The sequence below is a fragment of the Macaca fascicularis genome, chromosome 17, assembly GCF_037993035.2.
Source record: "Macaca fascicularis isolate 582-1 chromosome 17, T2T-MFA8v1.1".
Lineage (NCBI taxonomy): Eukaryota > Metazoa > Chordata > Mammalia > Primates > Cercopithecidae > Macaca > Macaca fascicularis.
The window spans coordinates 84,239,846-84,267,186 of record NC_088391.1 but is presented as its reverse complement, the minus strand read 5'-3'; the positions used below and the strand labels follow the sequence as shown (position 1 = coordinate 84,267,186).

General features: G+C 36.5%; 1 protein-coding gene across 6 annotated transcripts in view; it reads right to left on the bottom strand.

The window, feature by feature from the left end:
* The window catches only part of GPC6 (glypican 6), a 1,194,356-nt gene that overhangs the window by 1,075,221 nt on the left and 91,794 nt on the right, over positions 1–27,341 (bottom strand). The window contains exon 1 of one of the 6 annotated variants that reach the window (XM_065533389.1): positions 21,273–21,884. The exons of the other annotated variants lie outside the window; for them this stretch is intronic. The gene's annotated coding sequence lies outside the window, so the exon portion shown is untranslated. Of the gene's footprint in view, positions 1–21,272; positions 21,885–27,341 lie in introns of those variants that run through there. 6 annotated transcript variants of the gene reach the window in all.

The window sequence follows — 27,341 nt, the reverse complement described above, 5'->3', positions numbered from 1 at the left end:
TTTTATCATAAGTGCTTGTATATGTACACATATGCAGCTACTCCCCAATCTGTAAACTATTCTACTCTCAAAAATTTTTTATAAGTTTCTTCTAAAGCTTGAACTGCATACACGTGTGTGTGTGTGTGTGTGTGTGTGTGTGTGTGTGTGTGTACAGCCAGAGAGAGAGAGAGCTAGAACGAGAGAGAGAATATAGATATTCTTAACCAGCTTCTTAACTACACTTCTATTGCTCAAAGTATGACCCATGGACCAGCAGCATCAGCTCACCTGGCAGTAATAAGTAAAGAACCTCAATCCCCACCCAGACCTATTTCATGAGAATTTGCATTTGAACAAGATTGCCCAGATAATCCAATGCACACTGTGGTCTAAGAAGCACTGGCCTATACCTCTCAACCCCACAGCCTTTCAAACTACTTTAGCTCAGTTTATCCAAAACCGAATGTCATCTACAACTGCTGCAAAGCCACCCCTCAACTATACAAACAGTCTCTTTCTCCTCCTGTTTTCCCTGTGGTGCTGAGTGCACTCAGGGCGCTAGGTTCCATCTAGTCACCTAAGCAGAGACCTGGAAGCTGTCAGATAATTTTCCCCGTGCTCCCTAAAGGCACAAACCATGACTATGTTGCTCTCTATTATGTCCCAGTACCTAGTCACTAGTTGGATCTTCATGAATATCTGTTGAATGAATAAAAGTGGTAACCATGCAGGCAGGGCCCTGCATACTTCCTCTGTATCCACACTGCCAGAGTCTCCTCATTAGTCCCTAGGGCTTTGATTTCATCTCCTATCGGTACATATTACTACCAGATGGATACAACTAAAACGCAAATAAGATGCTCCACTCCCATCCACATCCTCCATCATTCTCTTTTTTTTTCTTTTTGCAGATTTAAGGAGTACAAGGGCAGATTGTTACACACATACATTGCAGCATGGTGAAGTCTGGACTTCCGGTGTACTCACTGCCCCAGTAGTGATCATCAAACCCAGTAAGTGATTTTCCTCCATCACTCTTTAAAACTCTTCAGGGTCTCCCATAGCCTAAAAATCAAACTGCAGCACCTTAGAATGGCCACTGCCTACTCCTCTAGCATCTCACTCACTGTCTCACCCCTATATGTCATATATGTCTCAACACAGCTCCACCACATCCCCTGTGTTCCTCCGTTACTGAGTATAAGCTACCCATTGCTACCATCTGAATTTCTAACCAAGTTGAGATAAATTAAATCCTTATTGTCTGTAAGTATAAAGCAATGCATGTACCGTTCACAAAAGCCACATTAGACCTTAAAAATACTGCAATTAATCATGAAAATTAAAAATATACACAAATATGCTCCTACAAACAGCTATTAATTACAAAAATCAAACACCAGTATAAAAACCACCTCTTAATTTTGTTGTGAGGAGTTATGTGGGGACTGTCTAGAAATTATTATGATACAAATCCAAATAAATTAGGTCTGAAATACCTTCTTAATGTCTAGCATGTTCCTAAGCATGCAAATTTTTCGTCTTTCATCCAGAGATATTCCTAAGTTTTCCAAAATATAGAGAAATGCCTACAAAATTTTAATAGCTCAATTGCTGTACATGAATTCCTTTTTTCTTTTTTTCCAGGCAAATACATTAGAGGGATAGGTCTCATGCTGGCTCCAGTTGAGTCTTAAAAAGTAAAAAACACTTTTGATTCCTACTAGAGGGGTCTAAAAACAGCACAAAACAAAGGGCCACCACTCAAGCTGTATAAACTGTGGGTGTCTGAACACATAGCTCCAAAGCTGAAATATCTTAACATTTACACATTTCAATGCCTTTTTCAGATTCCATGTTCTTTAGAATATACTGCAATCCCAACCCCCCATATGAGACAGCCACATCCTCCAATACTTAATCCTCTTAACATAGCTCAACTGTCACATTTTTTTAAAAATTTTTATTTTTAATTTTAGTGGGTACATAGTAGTACATATTTTGTCTAGGCTGCTCAGAGATTATATATATTTTATATATATTTTATATATATATATGTTACATGAGATATTTTGATACAAGCATGCGATACATAATAATCACATGATAAAGAATGGGGTATCCATCCCCCTAAGTATCTATCCTTTGTGTTACAGTTATACTCTTTTAGTTATTTTAAACTAAATTATTGACTATAGTCTCCCCATTTTACTATCAAATACTAGGTCTTATTCATTCTTCCTATCTTTTTTGTACCCATTTACCATCCCTCCTGCAAACTACCATTCCCAGGCTCTGGTCATTATTCTTCTATTCTCTACCTCCATGAGTTCAACTGTTTTGCTTTTTAGACCCCACAAATAAGTGAGAATATGTGATGTTTATCTTTCTGTGCCTGGCTTATTTCACTCAACGTAATGATCTCCAATTCTATCCATGTTGCTGCAAATGACAGGATATTATTCTTTTTTATGGCTGAATAGTACTCCACTACATATATGTACCACAGTTTCTTTATCCATTCACGTGTTCATGGACACTTAGGTTGCTTCCAAATCTTGGCTATTGTGAACAGGGCTGTAACAAACATGGTTGTGCAGATATCTCCTTCAATATAATGGTTTCCTTTTCTCTGGGTATATAGCCAGCAGTGGGATTGCTGGAGCATATGGTAGCTCTATTTTCAGTTCTTTACAGAACCTCCAAACTGTTCTCCTTAGTGGTTGTACTAACTGGCACAATTTAATAAAGCTTTTCTTGACTTATTCCCAAAGCAAACAATCTGCTCCCTCTTTTATGTCCTCATCATACTTTATAAAGACTACTATTACAGCTACTATTAACAATTTACTAACTGTCTCCCACCAAACTCTAAGTCCTTGGGTGCAGGGTCCATGCCCTCCTCTTTTTATCCCAAATATTTATCATGGTACTCCATACTGAATTAACAATTCTGCAATGTAAGTAAAACAGCATGAAGAAGAGCCACACAGGCATAGTCCTGTTGAGGAGGTGGAACTTGCTAACCCCACACAAAACGGGATCTGGGCTTGGAACACAGGTCAAAACTGGCAACTGAGGCACACCCTAACAAAACAGTGAAACGCTCATGAAGAAATGAGGTGGAAGTTTGGATGGCAGAAAAGAAAAGAAAAGGAAGACAAATGGTAGGAAAGACCATTCTATGAGAGGCCATAGGTAGGGTAAGTGCTGAAAACTGATATATATCACATATATCACACATACATTCCCCACATTATTTTCCTATTACTTAATACGTTTGTCCACATATCATGTGTCATCAATGATGCTATCATAAATTTCTTAACAATATAATGGTCAGCATAACAAAAATACTAAAAAAGAAACTTTGATGAGTTGACTACTATGAAGTTTATATTACATAATGAATTTAACATATATAATCTGACATTAAAAACATGCCTAACAATGGTCCCCAAAACAGATAGAAAATATAAAGAAAGTATTTGTACTACCAAATATTTTAGATGTGTCCAATCTCAGCACAAATTAAATTGAAAGCTCACTACATGGTCATCAAATGTAGCAGAGTAGAGTAATGTTATTCAGACTGAACTGCTTTATTTCAGAGCCTAAGAAAAAGTGGGGGTGGGGGTTAGGGGAGGGATAGCATTAGGAGAAATACCTAATGCAGATGACGGGGTTGATGGATACAGCAAACCACTATGGCACGCGTATACCTACTTAACAAACAAGCACATTCTGCACATGTACCCCAGAACTTAAAGTATGATAAAAAATAAAAACAAACAAATTAAAAAACAAGAACAACAACAACAACAAAAGAATTAACTTAGGCCAAGCGCGGTGGCTCATGCCTGTAATCCCAGCACTTTGGGAGGCTGAGGCGGGCGGATCACCTGAGGTCAGGAGTTCGACACCAGCCTGGCCAACACGGTTGAAACCCTGTCTTGGCCGGACGCGGTGGCTCAAGCCTGTAATCCCAGCACTTTGGGAGGCCGAGACGGGCGGATCACGAGGTCAGGAGATCGAGACCATCCTGGCTAACCCGGTGAAACCCCGTCTCTACTAAAAAATACAAAAAACTAGCCGGGCGTGGTGGCGGGCGCCTGTAGTCCCAGCTACTTGGGAGGCTGAGGCAGGAGAATGGCGTGAACCCGGGAGGCGGAGCTTGCAGTGAGCTGAGATCTGGCCACTGCAGTCCAGCCTGGGTGACAGAGCGAGACTCCGTCTCAAAAAAAAAAAAAAAAAAAAAAGAAACCCTGTCTCTACTAAAAATACAAAAAAATTAGCTGGGCGTGGTGGCGGGCACCTGTAATCCCAGCTACTGGGAGTGCTGAGGCAGGAGAATCGCTCGAACCCAAGAGGCAGAGGTTGCAGTGACCGAGAATGCACCATTGCCTGCCTGGGCAATGAGTGAAACTCCGCCAAAAAAATGGAAGGGAGGGAGGGAGGGGGGAGGGGGGGAGGGAGGGAGGGAGGGAAGGAGGGAAGGAAGGATTAACTTAGATTTTCTGCTTCTGAATACCACATGTTCTCACTTATAAGTGGGAATTAAATGATGAGAACACATTGACACATAGACACATACTGTGGCCTATTAGAGGGTGGAGAAGGAGAGAGAGGATCAGGAAAAATAACTAATGGCTACTAGGCTTAATACCTGGGTGATGAAATAATCTGTACAACAAACTCCATGACACAAGTTTACTTATGTAATAAACCTGTACATGTACCCCTGAACTTAAAGTAAAAGTTTTTAAAAAGAATAAACTTAGAAATTTTGGTAGCAACTCAACATTTTCTTGTCTATTAGATCTAGTAATAAAAATTAGGGGCAGGTGTTTTATGTGTCTTTTTACACAATTTTATAAATTAATTTAGCTGTATTTTATGAAAGAATCAATCTGCAATGGATTGGAAGAAAAAAGAGAGCAAGAGGTGGAGGAGGGGGAAAAGGGGAGGAAGAGGAAGATTGATTCATCACCATAGAGAGTTTGAGAAGTTCTGCGCTACTAGATGTAACCCCATCAGAAAGCCCGTACAGTAGGCAGCTAATGCTGGCCTCAGTAGATATTGAAATGGGCTGAGAATTCTTGGTAAAAGATCAGGGGCAACTTGTATTTTGCTGTCTAGTCTGCTCACAGATATGGAGCATTTGGGGGCAGGGCCTTAGTGATGCAACTTCTTTTATTTATTAGATGAGTGCATTGACTGATATTTTCTAGAGAGAAATATAAATGCTCCTGCTTTAAGAAAAATAATTTTTTATTTGAACTTGAAGGATTTAAACACATTTTAAGGTCCATTTCAACCCTACTTCTCTGAATCTCTGATTCTATTGTTATTGCTGGAAAATGTGCTAAATTCATTCAACTACAATTTTAAAAATAGTATACTGGACACTGAAATCAGGGAAGGTTTTAAGTTAAACTTAAAATCTGCACTATATACAGCACAAGATAAGATTAGAGCCCTCAAATCCAAGAAATAACAGAAGAAAGCACTACCTGGGAAAGAGAAATCATTCCTCCACCTGGTAAGGAGGGCAGTAGAAGGAAAATGGAGGGAAGGGAAGGGAAGAAAGCAAGCAATGTGATTTGCCTAATAAATCAGGCACCCAACTGATGAATGTGAACTACTAGCAATAAATTAGGCAGTGGGAATGCTGAAGTTTTATTTGAACAAAACACAGTCCTTAAAGATGGGAAATTAGCAAACTAACGGGATGCAATTCTGAGTAAGTGAGAGAATGGGATACAGTACTTCAGCTTCTTAAGACAGAGTGACCTCATCATAGTTTTAAATAGACTATCCATTATAACCATAAATTATCATCCCATGAAACTTTGATAGACTAGATGCTGACCTGGAAATTAACAATCAAGCATATTGCAGAAAAAAATTTTAAGTGAACCTTTTCGTTTATAACCAGCATGGTGTTGATTAGAGAAAAAAGCAAAAAGCATTGCAATTTTAAAAACTGCCTATTGTTAAAATAGAAATTAGTTGAATTAGCAATGAGAAACACAATACTTCACCTGTCTTAAAAATCACTCTGTACTCTGCCATGAAGATTTGTTGAATACCAGTTCTTATTTTTAAAGCGTTAGTATTTGAATAGAAAAGAAAGTTACAGAATTTTGTTTTGCAGTTTAATAAACTGCTAATCAATTAACTGCTATACTACATAATTCTGTGGCTATAGTCCCAAAGTGAATCCATCACATCATCAAAAGAATATCATTATAATATATATATATGTTCATATACATAATATATATACTACTTTCCAGAAGAAATATTCCCAGATGGTTATCACTATTTGTGAAAGTCACAATATTCTTATATAAACAATACCACTTAGTCCATATACTTAATATCATTTAAAATTCTGAAATATCTATCATTAACAAGATAATTCATTTCCTCTCAAAGCATTCTGATTCCAATCATTTACTAATATTATTTGTTTTACTCTAATGAATTGAAGCCCTTTCCTTTACTTTGAGCATTTTCTTTAATAAATAGCTAAATATTTAAAAAATTTATACACATAAGGGAATAACTTTAAAATGTAGTTAAAAGAATATAGTTGGTAATTTATTACTCCTTAATAATGGCAAGGAAATGTGTAACTCCTAAGAGTCGATTATTCTGGAACAAATATAAAATTTCACTTTTTAAAGGTATTAGGCAGTATTTGCATTATTATGAGTACATATTTTCTCTGATAAGCCAAATAGTCTATTATCATATTTCCCTTCTTGTAAAACCTTGTATTTTTCTTGGATTTAACAGTTGCCTGTCCTTTTCCCCTTTGCTTAGAATCCAAAATTCTCCAACATTCAAACCACTTTCAGCATGGATTTTCATACGATCAAAGATATCACTTGATCTATATTCCTGAAGCCCTCAGTGCTCATGCTCCAATTTGGGTTTGTTGTTCCCTAGAGCTGTCAAAGAGCTATTGTTTTGCGATTTTCTTTCACTTCTAGTTTCCATTATGCTGCATGTATATCCGATGTCACTTGGATTCCTAATCCTTCATATACAACACATGAATTCTTCTCATCTAGAGGCCTCTGTGGTCTGGTCTTCAAGCCTAGGGTTCTGAAATGTTGCGATGGTGTTTCTACCCATGTTTCATTAATTTGGCAATGCACTCAGCATGTGGAAGCATCTTTCCTTCAGTCCTGGTACTTAATTTTATTACTTTGAGAATTCATTTTATTTTATTTGTTCTGCTCTTTTTCTGAAAACAGCATAAGTTGGATACTATATGTTCTACTTGTTCTATTTTCTAGGATACACCCTTAATGTTCAAATGCTTCTACTCTTTATTTTACTCCTGCTTCCAATTTTTTAGTTCTCACAAGGTCTCTCTTGTTCTTCAATAGTTCTGACAGGAATAGCATCACATTCTTTTATGTGGATGCAACTTTTCTTTTGTTTCTCTAAGTTAACATTCTCTCTTGCTTATTTAAGTCATTTTTTCTGATCCATACCTATAATTTAGTTTCCCCAATTTCCTTTTAGTGGGTTTTTCCCCTTCTTGTGGCCTCTTTATTTCTTGTCAGAGCACATTCCAAACACTTAGTGATTCTTGTATATATTTCCAAGTGAGAAAATAAACAGCCTAGGAACACTATGCACGAGGGCTGCAGCTTGTCAACCAAAGGGTTTCACTGCAGAGTGAACAGATTTTCAAATGTGACCTGACTCTTCAAATGTCACCATCTCTCCCTCTGGAGCCAGTTTCTCCAGAAAATTAGCTTTCACTAATCTGTGTAGAGATGCGTGAGGGGATAGTTACAGGCCAGTCTGCCAATGCTATAGGAAATAATTGATGGGATATCTCACTGTGTATTGTGAGACGCCATCCTCAGATGTGCATAGTGTTCCAATGTATGGAACCTCTCTAAGTTCAATGTCTCCATAGAATAAACCTCATTCTGACTACAGTAAGGGCACTTTGGTAGTCAGTGTCTTTTCATGCAGGGAAAGCTATAACATATAGTAACATTTATAAAATTTAGCAAAACTATAACATATACCAAAACAATAATATCCCCTACTTAGACTTTGAACAAACTTCTTTGTTTTAGTCCCATATTTCACACCTGGCTTCCGTACTCACATTGCCAATTGCTGTCCTCTCCCAGGTTCTGAATCATCACTTTGCTTCCTGTTTGTTGGCACCTCCCCCTGAAAGCACTAGGTATGCAACTTCTTCTGCTCTAGAAACCCCTCCTTCTAATTTATATTATCGATAAATTCATAGCATTTCTAACTGACGTTTATCTCCTCTCCAATCCTCTTTATTCATGTATGTTTCTATCCTTTTTTCCCTTTTATTTTAGTCTTAGTGAGATATTCAGGAGGGTATAAAGATAAACATATTTGCTCATGTTACCATGTTGAACTGGAAACTCAATATTCTTTTTTCTATGTTAGAAAATATGTTACTCCCAATTAAATCAAGTTATCTGAAATCTGTTACAGAAAAGAACCATATTATTCATATTACTCATTCACCCTCATTATTCAAAATAAAAATTTGCTTTTTTTTTCTTGGTCCATTAGTATCAAACAACAAAAGCCAACCAACCAACAAAAAAACTGTCACATATTTATGAACCATTCAGCTAACTGGAATGCTTCCTATAATTTCCTTGGCCATGGAGGGAGGAAGAAGAGTCTCAAATAAGCTACTCTACTCTGTGTGTCCACTTTCTAGATACAAGACACTAAACCTATCAATCACCTACAAAATGTAAAGTACCACTCCATCTCCTTGGCATCCATCAGAAATTCTCTGGCTAGTCTTCCCTTGTAAAATGACAATGCCACATAACAAGAGTTGAATTCACTGCAGAAAAGGTATGTTTGACAGGACAAGAGGACATGAGTACGACAAAAAGCATTAAGAGTGAGTGGTTTTCCTTGCCATTTATCATTCCTCTTGCATCCTCCCCTCCTTTGTAAAATATCTCTTCCCAAGTGCTGAAATTGCAGATGAGCTTATCATAGCACAGTAACAGACAAAAGAAATTCCAAAAGGAAAAAAGACAGACTGTATAATAAGAAATACTTGATGTTGGATTTCAATTAAGGTTCAAGCCTACTCCATGTGTTTCACTGTCCACTGGTAGTTTTAACAAAACCAGTGGAGAATTTACCATGATCCACTCAGTTTTCTGATAAAGTCGATAAAAAAAGTAACTGTAGGGACCACAGAGGTTCAGCATTGATCCTACAGGCATTTCCCTTCCTTCAGACTAAAAGCTTTCATTAACCAACTTAGAAAACCATAGAAACATAAAACAAAACAGAAAAGCATATCTCATTAAAACATTGAGTTTTGATGAAGAATAGAGAAGTTGTGTGAGATTACATTAATCACAAGCATACAGTGAATTCAAAGAGGGGCCTGGCTATCCAACAAACTAAGGCAACCTCAAGCAACATACATTGAAGCATGGGAGGTCTCCAACTAATGCAAGCATAGCTTTCCCCAAATTTCTGGTTGTAAAGATTAATATTAAGTCATTTTTCCGTTCAGAAAAACATTGATTGAGGTGTCTGATAAGTTTATCAAATATTTTAAATGATAAAAGATGCTTAGGCAGGGTTAAATGACTTGGTATGTGCACATTCAAATTCTTAATAGGAAAGAAAATGCTAATAAAGGAATCGCTAAAATCTGAATTTGATTTCTAAACGCAGGACCACGTATAAAACACCCCATGAATGTGTTAAAAGTCAGCCAATTATAAGTAACACAAAGGATAAAAATGGGGACCGCCTCTCCCATTACATTTCTAAACCTCCCCTAACATTTATAATACAGGTCTACATACTTAGAAGCACTGTCAAAATTATTGAGTTGCAAATGAGAATGGCTCACAGTGCTAACATAGCTTGCTCCTCAAATGCAGATCAGACAAAGACAGCTTAAGCACAAAGTGTATATGCTGTAGAAATTAAATGAAAACAAGGTACGACACCTTCTCAGAAAAGCAAAATACACTAAAATGTATGCTGAGCAACGAAACAAACATTTAATCCATGAGTTCTTCATAACATTATACAATTGTGATTTGTTGAGTGGAGAAAAGACTCATGAGCTTTTTTTAATCAAGGTAAAATACTTTGGTATAAGGTTAATTTTAAAGAGATATTTGACAATTAAATATTTGTAGGTGCCTAGCATGTAATAAGGGCTAAAGAGATGGTTCTTTCATTTTAACTATTATCTAGTGATTGCTGAAGAAATTATTCAGTTTAAAAGCAGCTGTTTTCCAATGATGATAGCAGTTTAGTGTATAAACACTCTCACCATTTTTTCCCTTTATGCCCTAGAGCATGTTTTCACATTATACCTAACAGCTTTATTCTAACTACACGATAATTTCTCCTGTAACACTTAATTATCAGCTCCTTGAGATTAAGAAAATATTGGACATCTTTGTGCCCCAGACATTTGGCTTGATGTATATGAAAAGCATGAAAAGCAAACCATGAATGGATAATGACATATACCCATACTTTAGGAAAACTAGGTATGAATGTTGATTTTATTAGCCTATCAGGACAATGGACTGCCTTCAAGCTGTCTGCTTGGTAATAGTCTAGGGCATGAATAAAAATAGTTCTCCAAAGAGCAAGATTCATCAACTGAAGGTTACAGCTTGGAGTACTTTGTTAAAAGTGATTCTAATAAAGAATTTGGGTACAGTTTAGAAGGCAATATACCATGAATGCAAAAGAGAAGATAAACCTGGTTATAGTCACTATTCTAAGCCTGGCTTTAAAAATCTGATGGTGGCCTCAAGTATATACAGGAGAACACCCCTGTGAAAAAATCCTTGAGACTGCTTTGAACATGAACAAAAGACAGCACACACCTGAATGTTATTTATTTTTTCATATATATGCATATTAGCTAAAGGATCAGAAAATAGGCTCTTTGTCCAAATATCTTGCTCATATATGTCATCAACAAAGTATCTTCAGAACAGTGGTACGCACAGATAAAGGGATGGGGCAGCAACTCCCCACTCACTCTCTCTTAGTAATGACTGACTACATACGTGGTTAAAAAAAAATTGAAGGAAACATGTTTGCTCATATCCTAATAATACATAAGATTAATATATTTTAAAATAAAAGAATAGGCCGGGCGCGGTGGCTCAAGCCTGTAATCCCAGCACTTTGGGAGGCCGAGGCGGGCGGATCACAAGGTCAGGAGATCGAGACCACAGTGAAACCCCGTCTCTACTAAAAATACAAAAAATTAGCCGGGCGCCGTGGTGGGCGCCTGTAGTCCCAGCTACTCAGGAGGCTGAGGCAGGAGAATGGCGGGAACCCGGGAGGCGGAGCTTGCAGTGAGCCGAGATCGCGCCACTGCACTCCAGCCTGGGCAACAGCGTGAGACTCCGTCTCAAAAAAAATAAAATAAATAAATAAAAATAAAAGAATACACATTTTTAAAACTTCACAACAGCCAATCTTAGGTACACTTTTAGTCTTAGTGAAACAATGTAAAATTCTACAAAGAATATTAATATTTAGTGGTTGACTTAAATTTCCAAAACTGAATGATTTACTTGTAAAGTCAAAAAAGTAGTTAATCACTAATTAAATGATTGAATATGTAAAGCCTTATCTATTCATTGGCAGTAATTATAATTTTCAGTAGCTAATAATTTACTGATTTAAAAAGCAAAATAAATAATGAATATAATTGTACTAGAAAGATTAACGAGTATTTTCTAAACTTATTTTCTTCCAAGAATATATTTCATTGTTTCCCTAGAAAACAGAGCTATAATTATGGTTAGGACAATTATCCACAATATGATCATATTCATTTTTATGGCAAAGAAAAAGAAACACAATCTTCAAAAAATTTCATAGTAACATCCTGTTCATAACAACATATCTCTTTAAATAAACAAAAACTTAATGTTTTAAAAGGATGTAATGTTTTAAAATTTAGATCTTAAAAAAAAAAACAACTTGTTTTTCAAAAGGACATAACTAGTTGATAAAAAAGTCCCCTCCCTCCTTCTCATCCATCAAAATAATTAGGAAATTAAAGCTCTTTAACCATCTTTCAAACCAACAATGTGCTGTTTTCAACTTTTAATATGAATACTCTCAAACTCTTCCCTCTCTGTTTCTACTGCTATGACATACAAATCTGGGTTCTCATCAACTTCAGAACTCAGTTACCAAAAACGAACAAACAAAACAAAACAAAACAAAAAAACACAACTTATTAGCCTAGTCATGTAATCCTTTGGCTTTGCAATTTACTCCCAGATTAATCTTCTTCTATAAAATGATTTACTGTATAACATTATAACCAGTCTCCTCACTTCTCAGCGCACACACACACACACACACACACACACACCCACCCACCCACCCCTCTCCTTATTTCCTATCTAATTCGGCCCTAATTTTTTCCTGAACTCCATTCTCTTTCATTCTCTGCTACAGTCATGCTCATGCAACTTTATTTGGCTTTGATAGTAGCTGAATAGGGCAACCAAGGTCTCCTAAATCCCAGTCCAATTCTCATATCAAAGACAGAACTGATTGCCTAAATTATGTGCTGCCGTTTTATAGGAGGTTGGAGGGCGAAAAACACAAGAATATCATGTGGGGAGTGTAAGATATTAACTTTCTTTCCCCAACCTGGTCATCTATTCCTAATCCTTAACCTAACCATGTTTTGTCTTTCATACTCATGAATTGCTCTGAACATCTTTCGCTGTAAGAGGGTGTATTCTGTGCTTAACTGATGTGATCACTTTGATTTTGGATCTGTTTTCCAGGTCAGTCTCACCTGCAATGGCTTGGTTTGAAAGCATGTGTCAGCTATATATTTGAAGAATTACACTGTATTATTTCCAAGGATAAAGAAATCATTGAGAAAAAAAAATAAGCTAAAAAGAAAAAGAAAATCTTGTATGTAGTTCTGTCTGCCTACAAAATGTATTTGTTTATCTCTGAAGATACCAGAACAAATGACAAAAGGCATTTTAGAGGTAGGAAAACCAGAATAGAATTCACTTGGTTCATGTAACTGCATCTAACTTCAAACTTAAAATTGGAAAACAACCAAGAACAAACTAAAATTAAGCATGAAGTTCACACCTACAATGTCATCCTAGGCACTCATTAGAAAAAAAATAAAATATGTGCCTGATACAGAAAAGGTTGCACAGTACATTGTTTATGAAATAACCAGTTGGAGAACTGTACACATAGTACAATTCCCTCATTTTTATAATTTTTAGAAGACAAAATGTTAGGCCAGGCACAATAGCAGATACCTGTAGTCCCAGCTACTTGAGAGGCTGAGGCAGGAGGATCGTCTGAGCCCAGAAATTCTAGGCCGTAGTGCACTATGATCATATCTGTGAATAGCCCCTGCACTCCAGCCTGGGCAACATATCAAGATCTTGTCTCTTTGAAAAAAATCTATTACATGTATGCTTATATATGATAGAAAATGTATAGAGGGATACACAGGAAACTATTTACACTGGTTACACTGGAGTGGATAGGAGACATTTCCAGTTTTCACACTAAAGTGTCTAGACATATTAATTATTCAATAAAAGCATATTTTAAAATGAACACAAATAGGCTAAAGGTTATGCTTCTGGTCATCTTGGGAGCTTCATATTACCGTCACACTTTAAAGTGATGGCAAATATTCCAACTAACAGTTGAAAAACTGATGAAAAATGTTTCCACCTTACTACAAAAGAAAGCATACAAATGTTGCTTAGTTGTTTGCCATTCAAATAATAGATTGGATGTAGTTATCCAAGGAAAAAAAACATTACCTCATTTCTACAGTTTCAAGCTTCAAAGATTTTATTAGTTCTTAGTTGTACGTTTGGTTGGTTTGGGTTGTTTTTATTCTGAGGTTCTGCCAAATAAATGATCCTGGCAGTTATTACGTGTAAAACAAAACAAGACAGCACCTAACAGATAAACAAGTATAGGGACATTTTGAATTATATTTACTTAGATCTAAAAGACAGCCTTCCAAAATACAGAGTTAACATGTGCTTACAATGTTATGTTAAAGTCCTAACTTCATTACCTAGAACACATTGCTTCTCTATTAAATATGAAAATGGTTATGTCTCTAATATCTGCTTTCATTATCACCTAATGCCATTATAGAATAGATTACATTTTTAACAGCATGGCAGAGCTGGCTTCAGTACAGTTTATAGAGCCCAATAGAATATCATTAAAATCAAATTAAACCATCTACTGGTAGGGTAAATGTACTTAGGCACATCAGGTTTTAAAGAAAGCAAAATCACACACCAGCATGAGAAAGAACCATCGAGTTTCTGCAGTATTCTAAACCAGAGAAGAATTGCAAGGTGCTCAACTAAACCAATTATTCCTCATTTAATTGGCCATGCTATTCACAATGAACACCCCTTCAATGAATGGCTCGCTATAGGCTTACTGACTTGAGAACTTAAAGTTATCAAACTAGAAAAGAAAATTGTCATCTAATGATGGAAGAACACTACAGCCTTTTCAAGGCAATCACAAGGTTATGTAAAATTATGCCAAGTCTTTAAAGAAAAAAAAAAAAAGAAAGCAGGATACTGATTAAGCTACAAGCTTGTAAATTAATATTAATAAATAAACCACTGGAATATAATTAGTTTCAGGCTTTCTTGCTTAAATATTTTAAAACTCAAAATACCAAGCAATAGGTATACATATGCCACTCACAATGTGGAGGAAAGTTGACTTAAAAATAAAGCCCTTTAATGCGCACCACATAAACAGGACATAAGTGTACCCTGTTCTCAGGATCTATTGACACTTTGATACCAACGAATAATGAGAAAATCTGCTGAAAAATGAAAAGCAGTAACACAAATCAATTTCAACAAAAGAGATAATTTAAATCTATCAGAGAAAAAAGTGACTATTTTCCAAAGACCTGGAACAAGAAAAGAAAAAAAGAGAAGCTGTTTGTTTGGTACTGCCAATTTCACATAAGATAGATGTGAAATGACTACATAATTAGGCTGCTTAGGTACTTTCTAAGCCAAAGTAACTTTCTGAATGAGTTGTTTATTACTCACACAACTCTCCATAACTTTTTTTGAGTTATTCTATTAAGGTGTGCATTTTCTCTTTAGCTTCTTTCTTTTTTACCTCCCATCAGGAGCTAAAATTGCTTCTGCCTCATTACCCCCAAAGACCTATCTTGCCTTTGTACCCTCAATAGTTAACCGACATCCAGGCAAGAAGCTGGAAGAACAAAACATACTTTAATGATTCTTGAACCATGAGTCTGCATCAGATTTGGATTCTGTCACTACTTCCACCACTACCTTTTTACCAATCCATATTATAGTATAGGACAGAAAACTGGTACTGCATTGGGGTCAAGGAGATATCTTTATTTATATCATTATTTGTTTACAAAGAATCTATGTCTCTAGGTTTCTATGGAGTTCCAGGGGTCACAAAATTAATCACACATTTAAAGGAAGTTCAACTACAGTAATTACAATAGACTGTGTAGGGCTTGGTTGATTTCAAAAGCAGTGTAAGTCAACACTATTGTGGGATTACCGGCACCAGGAAATAAATAAGGGGTGGTGTCTTTGCTTGCAATAGTAGAGGCATAATGTCCTGGGTCTGAAAGGGAAGAGTCTCCCTCCCTGACTGAAGATGAGTCCAGGGCCTTCAAAACATTCCTAGGAGGATTGGGAGAAGAAACTGAATGCCAGCTCTATTCAAAGAGCTCAAGGGTCATCATATGAAAGGAAATGTTAGTTTCTTCTGTGTGCTCCCACAGGGAAATGTAAATGAATGCGTGTTAAGCTACATACATACGTTACATACATACATACATATGTTAAGGTAAACATATCTCATTCCTTGCAAAAGAATTATCTGAAAATCAAAGCCTTTCGGAAATGGAAAAGGTGTCCAAATTTCCTCCACAGGCATAGTGAGGCCCAGCTGGCAGTGCCCTACCCTTTCTGATGCTGGAGGTCTAGACTTTAGGCCCATGGGTAGTACAATGTCTGGGTTCCACAGGCAGTGATGATGCAATGGCACTGAATCCTTTGAGACCCAACTCTTCATTTTTATATCAGAAAGGATATTCTTAGATAATGTGACCTACCTACTCAATGTTTTTTCATCAGAAAAAAGTCCTCATTACAGTATAAACTGTAAAAGGATTTTATAGTTTGTAAAAATTATTTATAATAAAATAGTAGTAGTTCAGAAGGTAAATGCTTCGGTCAGGAAGATAATGAGAAGACAGATATGATGTAATGTGTCATATCAGTTATTCAAATACCAAAACCAGTGTAGCCATCATATTATGATTTGTTACAACAACAGCACACAATGCTCGGTAAAATATGGAATGCAACAAATACAGAATCTTCTCTCCATGGACACAGTCGTTGCATTTTCAAAAAGTTTACAGTATAATAAAACCATGGGAAAATAATTTTTAATGTATAGTAGACTTACTTTCCAAATCCGGAAAATTATATACAGGATTTTCATTACGGGGACTGGTTTGAAGGATATTTGAAGGGCTTGGAGGGCTAAATACATCTCTGAGCAATGCAGAAAGCCTAGTTACTTTAATACCCAGTCACTACAAGTTCATGACAATCACTCGACACGGTAATACAGAAATGTGAGGACTGTGTTTCCAAAGTGCCTCCTGAGGGTGATTCTAGTTTTGCTCACTCCATGGAGATGGACCTGGCAGAGGCTGCAACAAAAAAGTCAAAATCCCAGGCTCTCGGGAACTGATGTAGAAGGAAGTAGGAAGAAGGAAGATGAGACCTGGTGGAGTTTCTTGACTGGAAACAATTAGCTGCATTGTTTTTTATATGGTTTCTCCAGCTGCACCCTCTTTCCTAAGCACTGAAAAATACGGATGAGAAGCAGAGGGAGGTCGTAGTTTCTATTTGGTCACAGAGAGTAACCAAGTAAAAGCCAGATCACCATTTACAAGAAAGACTGAAAGGGAGATTTGGACATGTATGATGCTATGAGACTGTGTGAAATGTGTATTCACATAGTACTCTGTTACCATAGTAACCAGTCACGTCAGGCTTCCTAGGAATCCTGGGAGGAGCTGTCAACTTTCACAACTAGTTCATTCACAAACAACCCTTCTTACAAAATGCTCTGTGATGGCAGTGACCACATATTTAATCATCCAAAGCAGGTCACTTTTTAAAATACAAGTAGATGCTCTTAACAATTTAGAAGGCACAACAAGTATCAACTAGAACTGTCCCAAGCAAACCGATTTACATTGGAATTTATGTCTAAGTAAGGAAGAACCATCAAGAAATAATAACTATTACACCGTGTAACATTACTACGTACATTATATCCCCACATGATTGCCAAACCATTCAGGGCTTTTTTTCTTCTATATTTATAAAAATAAAAATAACAAAATTATGGCTTCACGAAAATAATGATAGCTTCTTGTGTTTCTGCATGTTTTCCCCAAGTTAATATGCTTGCTGTATGATCATGTTTATACTAAAGCATATATACTTTAAATTGCCTCTACCAATTATAGTTTAAAATATGCTTAAAATATGTTATGCTATTAAACTAAAAGCATGACTAAGTTAGAAAAATATATATAAAAATACATTGTATGTTATATTACAATATGTTGACAAAATGCTTTTAAAGTAATACGGAATATATAATACTATTAGAATCACTCACCCAAAATGAGAACAAGCATAAGTGTGTATATTCATGCTAACCAAAAAAAAAGCAACATCATGAATTATCACTATGTTTATATTTCAAGTCTTATAGTGAAATAAATGTTTTTCAAGTCATTTCTTATGAAAATAGATATTTATCTACCGATATATTGACTTTTGATTTAAAAAGTCACAATTTGTAATATCAAGAACCTTTAAATTCTTTTCAAAAAGTATATTGTTTACATTGTAAACAAGAATTATTTGTGTCCAATATGCCTATAGGCAGCATGGTCTTCTAAAAAGAAATAAAGGTCTCTTTGACGGGAGGAAAATATTTGGATCTGTTGTATTTTCCAGTTCATTGATCCAGTTTAGTATTTTGTTCCACTACAGTAGTTTCCTCAAAGAAGTATCTACTCAATAAGTGCTCATTAAATCAAAAAATGGATGACTGACTGAATGAATGAACCAGCATTCTCTCAAATGGGAATGTTTAAAAAGATAAATTATTCAATTATGATCCTACAGTGATGATCAGTATTCCCACTGAAATAAAGTAAATACATGTAAAACATTGCTACAGTTTGGTTTCTTCCTAAATTTTTCTAAGCCACAAAAAATTAAGATTATAAATGCAGTTCTATTATGTGTAACAAAGTTTCAGAAATTAAATTACTCATGGCGGCCGAGCGCCTGTAATCGCAGCATTTTGGGAGGCCAAGACGGGCAGACCACTTGAAGTCAGCAGTTCGAGGTCAGCCTGGCCAACATGGCAAAACCCTGTCTCTACTAAAAATACAAAAGTTAGCTGGCTGTGGTGGTGCACACCAGTAATCCCAGCTACTCGGGAGGCTGAGGCAGGAGAATTGCTTGAACCCAGAAGCCGGAGGTTCCAGAGAGCTGAGATCATACCACTGTACTCCAGCCTGGACAACAGAGCAAGACTCCATCTCTAAATAAATAAATAACACATGATTATAGATCCAATTATTTAAATTTGTTTCAACAATTTCAGCCAGTGGCAGAGGACTTACTATGCACCAGTTACTTCTCAGTCACTAAGGATATGTAATTACAAGTTTTGCCCTCAAGCAGCTTTTTGTCTAATAATAACCATTTTTCAATTGACCTGTTTTCTTTTTGTAAATTGGCAGATAAATCTGTATATATTTACAGTGTACAATATGTTTGTAAAATGACTAAATCTAGCTAATTAACATATGCTTTAACTCCCAATCATCATTTTTGTGGTGAGAACACTTTACATTCACTCTCTTGGCATTTTTCAAGAATATAATATATTATTAACATAGTCACCACAGTTTTACAAAAGATCTCAAAAGATCTTTTGTCATAATAATAAATATTATTATAAAAGTTTATCATACTCTCACCTCATTACTCTTAGTAACTGATCAAAGAGTATGTCTGGTATATGACATTTACATAGTGACTTTTTAAAACTATCCTCAATCATATACGTAAACTCATACTGAGTAAATATGATGGTGTTAATATAAAGAGCCCATCTAACTTTATTTATGCTCTTTCCATACATAGGTATGAGTGATTTATAATTAGTATTATTATAACAACTATTTTATAAAGTACTTTGAGTATTTTTTAACTTTTCCCCTTGCACGCTAAAAAAGCATTGATTGAACTTCCTATGTGGTTAAGATTACTAAGCAAGGATAAATTTCATCCCACTTCCCATTTGATTCATCATAATATCTGAATCACTTAAAGAGCCAGATAATGATATATTAATATATACATGTGAAACAACAATAAGAGTACATGATTCACTTTTCACAGGCAGGATTTAAGTTCATTAGGCACACATATGGCTATAATTTCACCCATACCAGAAACTGCATTTGTACTACTGCCATATATACAACATCTTGTTAGAATATATATATATCTGTCAAATCTTTCTTTTTCTCCAATTCAGAATGAATAGTTGATTAAATGTAAGAAAAAATCTACAATTGGTTAGCCATAGAAACCAGGATACCTCTCTCACTGGCAATATTTTGAAAGAGAACAGAAATAAAATAAAAATTCAAAAGTCATTTATTCAGCAGATTCTAAGCACCACTGATCTTCTAAGCTTCATTTATTGCTCTTCCAAGCACTGTTATAAAAACTAGGGTTATAAAGACAGAACATGCTTGCTGCCCTATTGGAACCGAGAGTTTGCTAGGGGGCGTGAGTATTTAAAATGAAAAAAACAAATAGGTACTGTGTCAAAATGTAATATGAACCACACGCTACAAGATTACAAAGAATAGCTTCTTAAACATATCTTTTTGATCTGTAATGTCAAAAAATTGAATAAACTGTCTAGATGAGATTCCTTTTATTCCCATGATTCAATAAATTTAGCTTCTCTTAAATCCTAAATGAATTAAGTTGTTTTGAAATATCAGATAATTTCATATGACTATCTAGGAGATAGGATTTATTTGAAGTGAAATCCTAGATCAATCAGTTATATGAAAAATTTAACAACATTTTTTCCTATGGTAAAGTATTAAATCTGTTTACTTTTGCTCTTAAGACTTAGTGATTATATTTTGTTGTCCCCTCTGAAATCTTTTTTAGGAAAATAGATCATCAGATTCATCAAATCAGTTAAATAAAAGGCCTTTCTAAATGTATTCAAGATCCAGCTAAACAATGAATCAAACAAGTTGGCTCTATTTATATGTTGGCTAATAGAATTTTCTCACACATAATCATCAGAAATCACTAAGAAAATATATCCAGTTCACCAAAATAGCAAAACCTTTGGATATAGTGTTTACTTTCATTGTTAGCTTTAATCACATGCTTATTTAATTACCGTTCGTCTTTACATTTCAATCTTTTACCATAAAAATAATAACTATTTTGTTTGATATTCTGCTTCCACTTTGCACTTTTAAACAAGAAAAAGATGTCAATAGCATACATTGGAATGTGACTGTTCAGTACTCACCGCATAATTACTTTATGTGTCATACACAGCATGTTATAAAACTCTGTGCATTAATATTCTAAACACAGTTTGTACTGAATATACTAACTCTCCATTCATTCATACGGGAAACAAGCACATTTTAAAACTACCTTAATCTTTTGGCAATCTGCACTTTCTGCTCTTTGGTTTTAATATTTTATTTTCTAATATAGTTCAGTGCATATGGGAGGCAAAAAGTTGATTGCTTGATAAGCACATTTAGAAAAATATGAGAAAAATAAAAGCAAATCTGGAAAGCAGATTGCTTGATAAAGTCATTTAGGAAATATGAGGAAACTAAAATCAAATCTGGATCGCTTTTCTATACAAAATGCAATCTGAAAAGTTGGAAGAATAAAGTTGTTAAGCCATTCATAATACATCTGTGGGCCCTAATGCAAGACAACATATCCAGAAGAAAGGAAACTAAATATGTAACAAAGAAAAACCATTTAGGATGGAACAATATTCAAAAAAAAAAGAGACTTAATGCTTCCTACCTTCAGTAGTATCAGTAGTATTTCTGTGGCTGTTTCAAGGATAGAGTCGGCGTTGATTCGGATATCAGAGAGAGACGGCTCTCAGCTCCTTCTATCATCTTATATAAATCACTTAACTCTTCTGAGAAAAACAGTACCTGCCTCACGATAATCACCAGTCCTGTTCTATTTACTGCTTGTGGTCCCAGTATGACAGCAAACGGAGATAACCATCGGGTGCTGAGCAAGGGGTCTTCCGTGTCTTTGCTCCTCAAAGCAGGCTGCTTATCACACTCACTAGGGAAGTTTTACAAAACAAAACAAAACAACAAAACAAAAGCACAAAAAACAAAAAACGAATGCCTGGGTTCAACCCCAGAGATACAGATATAATTGACGTGAGGTGAGGCCAGATAGAGAGGACTCTTGTTTTCTATTTGTTGGCTGCGTCTTTTAAACGACCCCAGGTGTGTCTTTTAAACGACCCCAGGTGTGTCTGATGTGCAGGCCGTGTTAAGAGCTCCTGTTGGAACTCAAATGTAAATTATCTGAATCCTGATACCATCACCTGCTCCAACTGCATGACTTCAAACAGAAAGTAGAGAATGATCCTGTTGTGGATCTCAAGAATCTGAAGTTCAGGAATGAAGGCTGGAGGATAGAATAAAGAGGTGGGGCAGGAGGTTCTCTGCCAGCATAAAGGTAAGATGCCAAAACAGAGAAAGCCAAGCATACTTGTATAGACAAAGACTCCCTCTTTGGCCAAATTTTAATCAGAATCCCCCACCCATTTTCAATATAGCATCAAGCTCCTCATCCCCCAACCCTAATTAAGATCCTCTCAGTAATTCTCTATCCACGGTCTCTCATTCTGCCTAGTAGCTGTAAATCCTCACCTGTCTCTGTTGTATTTGGAATTGAACTCAGATCCATAATGAAGTCCCTCTCCTGTACTACAGTGGCGTATATGAAATCTGTCTTTGTGTCATTAACATGTGTCAGAATAATTTCTCACTAATAGTTCCTATGTTCTCCAAAACACGGTCAAAACTATGGAGAACTCAAATCCAGATAGAAGTCTCCATATGGAGCCAGAGACTCTTTGAATCAAAGTGGGGAAAACCAAGAGAATGTTAAGACGGAGGCAAATGTGGAACATTCTAGAGATTTTCTAGAAGAACTGTAAGCAGGGCCTTTGGAAAGCCAGGAGAGTGCCTAAAGACAAGGCTAGCAACTGCCATCTACCAGCAGACTAGCCAGCAGCAATTCTTTGAAAACCTTGCGCTGCCTGCACTGACTCTGCCTCATAGCCTTGGTAGCATGGAGATGTAAGCCCTAGGATAGAGTTTCACTGACGGCAGTGTTTCTTCTCTCCTGAAAAATCCCTCTCCTTGCACTACACATTTTAGAATTTCTTTCAATGATATTAAATAGTCTCTACGGCCCGGCACAGTAGCTCATGCCTGTAATCCCCGCACTTTGGGAGACCAAGGTGGGCAGATCACAAGGTCAGGAGTTCAAGACCAGCCTGGCCAACATGGTGAAACCCCGTCTGTACTAAAATACAAAAATTAGCCGAGTGTGGTGGTGAGCACCTGTAATCCCAGCTGCTCGGGAGGCTGAGGCAGGAGAATCGCTTGAATCCAGGAGGCGGAGGTTGCAGTGAGCCGAGATTGTGCCATTGCACTCCAGCCTGGGCAATAGAGTGAGACTCCATCTCAAAAAAAATAAAAATAAAACAAATTAAAAAAATAGTTTCTACATGGTCCAAACTTTCTCTATAAGCAAAATCCATCTTTTGCCTTTATTGAAACTCTATGGACACTGCCTTGCTGCCTACTTAAATGTTCTTTTCTCACCCTAGTTGAACCCTAGGATGAGAAAATGAGGCTGGAATTTTTCCCACTTTGTATTGTGAATCCATTATTATATTATCTAAGTATTTTAAAAATTACCTATAATTTATACATTTTATTTAAGAACCCTCTGCTCCTACCTGTTGCATCATCTACTAACCTCATGGTTCCTCTGATTCATTGAAAACTTGACCCACACTCTTCTTCAACCCAAGTCTTCTGTCACCTGGGGTTTATGCTGAACGCTTTGGCATGGGTTGGGTTATTCGCATTTGATAATCTCAAAAACCTGTGAGAATTTATTTTTAAAGCTATTACCACTAATAATAACAATAGTAACTATTTAACTAGCACTCATTTTGTCAACTACTGTCCTAAAGATTTCATGTGTATTAACTTACTGAATTTTCCCAACAATCACATGAGATAGGTATTCTTAAGGAAACCAAAGTCTGAGTAAACTGAACAAGTGACCTCAATTCGTAAGGTAGCAAACGGTGTGACCAGAATTGGAACTGTTGAAAAGGTAAACTGAGGAATAGTAAAATTTTAAAGTTTATGTGCACAAACAATTCACGAATCAGGTAGCTCCAAACCAAAAGTGGTTCTGGGGCTCCATTGAAGTAGTGTAAGAAACAGGCTTTTATAGAGAGAATGTGGAAGTCATACAAAGAACATATTTGACAGTCTACGGTTATACAGTTGCCTTCTTTGGTCTATCCTACTGGAGAGTCCCTAGTTATATAAGTTTGTTGGCTGTTTGTGATTGGTTTAGCTTACGTTCTGTTTTTCTTTTATATAGGCATTTATAAGAATTAGCTCAAGTTAAGTTTTGCTTTTGTTTGCAAATCTAGCGAGGTGACTGCTACTTAGGAGGCCCAGCTGGTTTTGTCTGCTCAGGGATTTTTCTTTAAGTGAATCTAAATTTATGTGATGGCAAAGCCTAAGTTTTTTCCAATACAGCACTTTGCCTTCTCCCCACCAAATGCTATGCCTTGACTCCACTAGGAGAGATAGGATTGAGGCTCACACAAATACATTTCTTTTTTAACTTCTGCTACAGGTGTTCCACCTACACTGAAAAGTGGATTATAATGGCAGACAAGTTTGACTTCAGAAATTCCATTCAATCACGTATGTTCCCTGGTTTGCTAAAGACCTCTCTGATCCTGTGAAGGAAATCACGACTCCCCTCTGACATTTAGCCCTATAAATATCAAGTTGTTATTTTATAAACTTATGTTATACCCAAACAATGCCAACATTTCAGTATTTAAATGACATTGCTGCATACTGGTCACTGAATACAAAGTGTTATTCTTAAAACGTACTCCAGATTAAAACATGTATTCCAATACATGTGGAAATTCACTGGAGAAGGATGATAGGACCAAAGGGTAACCAGAATGCGTGGACGGTATTCCAGAAATAGATGGACCATACGCCATTTCATCATTTACCAGAACAAATTAAAGACTTTTACCATCAAAAGACAGAGGGCAATTAATAAGCATTGTCTCAGGCAGGAAACACACCAGATCCCACACGTTTTAAGATGTAATGTTTAAAATAGTAACATCTCCCTAGCCAGAAAAGAAAGTATCCCCACAGCATTCATAAACAGAGGCCCTCATAAAGCTCTGATTAACAGTTTTTGTATTAAAACAGAGAAAAATATACACAGTGACCCAATTGTGATCTTCTCAGAAGTGTGAATAAATTATATTTTAAGAAGAAGCTTTGTAGGGGTATTAAAATTGAAAATATAATCGTGTTCCTTACACTAATAAGTTCTCGTCATTGTGCCAAATAAACAATCCTTTGGGGCTATTCACATGATGCTCCAAGAAGGTCCACCATTTGTAGACATCAAGGGAACCCAGTTGGTGTTGGATCCCAGCTGGACAAAGAAGAGTGTCCACTAGCCAAGGCATTGCTTGGGATGTTTCTCTCCCAAAGGCTCCATTTGTAGGCTGGAGAAGTAGGAATTGTTATGATGTTCTCCCAGTTACCCCCAAGCTATAAAGAAGCACATGCCTCCTAGAGATGACAGAAACAGGTTAAATGAGCCAGTGTTCAAATATCTGCCAATATCAAATGGGCACTGGAGTATTCAAGACTATAGAAGGAGCAACACTCTCCTTTCTGTACTTCTCCTTGTCCTTCCTCATGGCTCACCAACACAGACTGCATAAAATTAACATCAAGAACTGCAGGAAGCTCAGCATAGCTAATGCAAGAAGACAGTAACTCTGGCACCTATGAAGAGTAATTATCATGGTGGCCCCATTCTCTGAAATAGTCTCTCTTCTTGCCTCTCCTAGTCAAACCCATATATTGGTCCTGAATATTGTTTCTCTTTGAAAACTTCTCAAGTTCTCTTTAGGAAGGACCAGTAGCACATATCCAAGCATCACCATTTTAGGACATGAGCTGTCAATCTGTGATTGCAGGAAGCACCAGATTTCAGACTCCAGGTACTTTGAGGTTGAGGATCCTGAGTTTTGCATTCCCAGTATCAAAGACAGTAACAATTGGTTATTAGGTTCTCAAACATATTTGTTGAGTCAATGAATGCGTAACGAGTTAAGGTAATGTCTGCCAATGGAACAGGATTGGATTTGAAATGGGCACAAGAATTTAAGCAAGCAAAGGTTTTCTTTTTCTTTTCTTTTCTTTTTTTTGAGGTGGAGTTTCTCTCTTGTTGCCAAGGCTGGAGTACAATGGTACGATCTTGGCTTAGGGCAACCTCTGCCTCCCAGGTTCAAACGATTCTCTTGCCTCAGTCTCCCAATTAGCTGGGATTACAGGCATGCACCACCACGCCTGGCTAATTTTGTATTTTTAGTAGAGATGGAGTTTCTTCGCGTTGGTCAGACTGGTCTCAAACTCCTGACCTCATGTGATCCCCCCACCACAGCCTTCCAAAGTGCTGGGATTACAGGCGTGAGCCACCATGCCCAGCTGGTTTTCTTAAATTCTATAAAACTTGGAGGAAAGAACTGATGCCTCTATTCTCTCCACTCTTGGCCTCATTCCTATTCTTAAATCTCAATTCACAAAAGGAACTTGCTGAATTTACAAATAATAAAACCAATAAATTTTAATATTTATTTTCAGTAATGCAGTGCAAAGAAACAGAACTCTCAATGCAATGCTAAAATGTAAACACCTGAAAAGCCATGAAGGATTTCACTATACAGGTTTATATTCACCATATTTTCCTGGACGTGCCCCTCCTACAGACCCGTGCATTACTGTGATTTCGCTGGGTGTTGTCACTTGTGTTACGTAAATGGTGACCTTGGCGTGTATTTGGAGACAGAATCTCTCTCTGGCCTGCAGGCTCACTGCCTTATATCGTTGGGAATAAAGGTTTTCCCAGGTGCTGCTATGCTGCAGCTTGTTGTAGCTGCTGATGTTAATTAATTTATGCAAATCAGCTAGATACTATCCTTGATTAATGTCTTCCCTGCTTTATTAATTCTGAATACCTTAAGAGGTTGTTGGACATGTATGATGCAATATCTGCTTACAGAATAACTACTCATGTGATTAATTTAGACCCCAAAGAACAGTACTTGATCTCCTCTAGTTGATACTACTAATTACATATAATTTATAACTTTAAAAAGAGTAATTGCACCGGAAAAAAAAAAACTAAGTTTTACAAATTTTCTGCAAGTGGCATTGGCATATAACACTCTTAAAATAGCTGTATGAGTTTGCAATCTAAAAGTAATAGCAGAGAAAATGTAATGAGTGCCTATACTTTGCCAGGCTCTGTGCTCACGGCTCCATATGCTTTAAGTCTTAATAGAATAATCCAACCAAGCCAGTGTGAGTGGCAATTCTTGAATTCTAACCTTGACCACTGCAAGAGAGCCCAATTCTTAACCATTATTTTAGATAAATCAAAATAACTCAGACATTCAGCAACATTTATTATGGAATTCATGGAAGTCATTTTAGATCACTGTTCCTTCCACATTTTCATGTTTTCTGACTTTATTAGAATTAGTTCTTCCACTAAGTACTTAGCTTCCATGAAGGCTGAATTCATTTATTACATTGCTCTGCACTGCCCACAAACATTCAAAAGAGTAGCTTGTATTAAAAGTGATTGTATTGGTTTAATCTCTATGGTTAAAACATTTTCTGTCAACTTATTAAAAGTCAAAATCATTTAATTCCCCTCCTTAGATATTTTTATAAGTGGCAGATAGTCACTTAA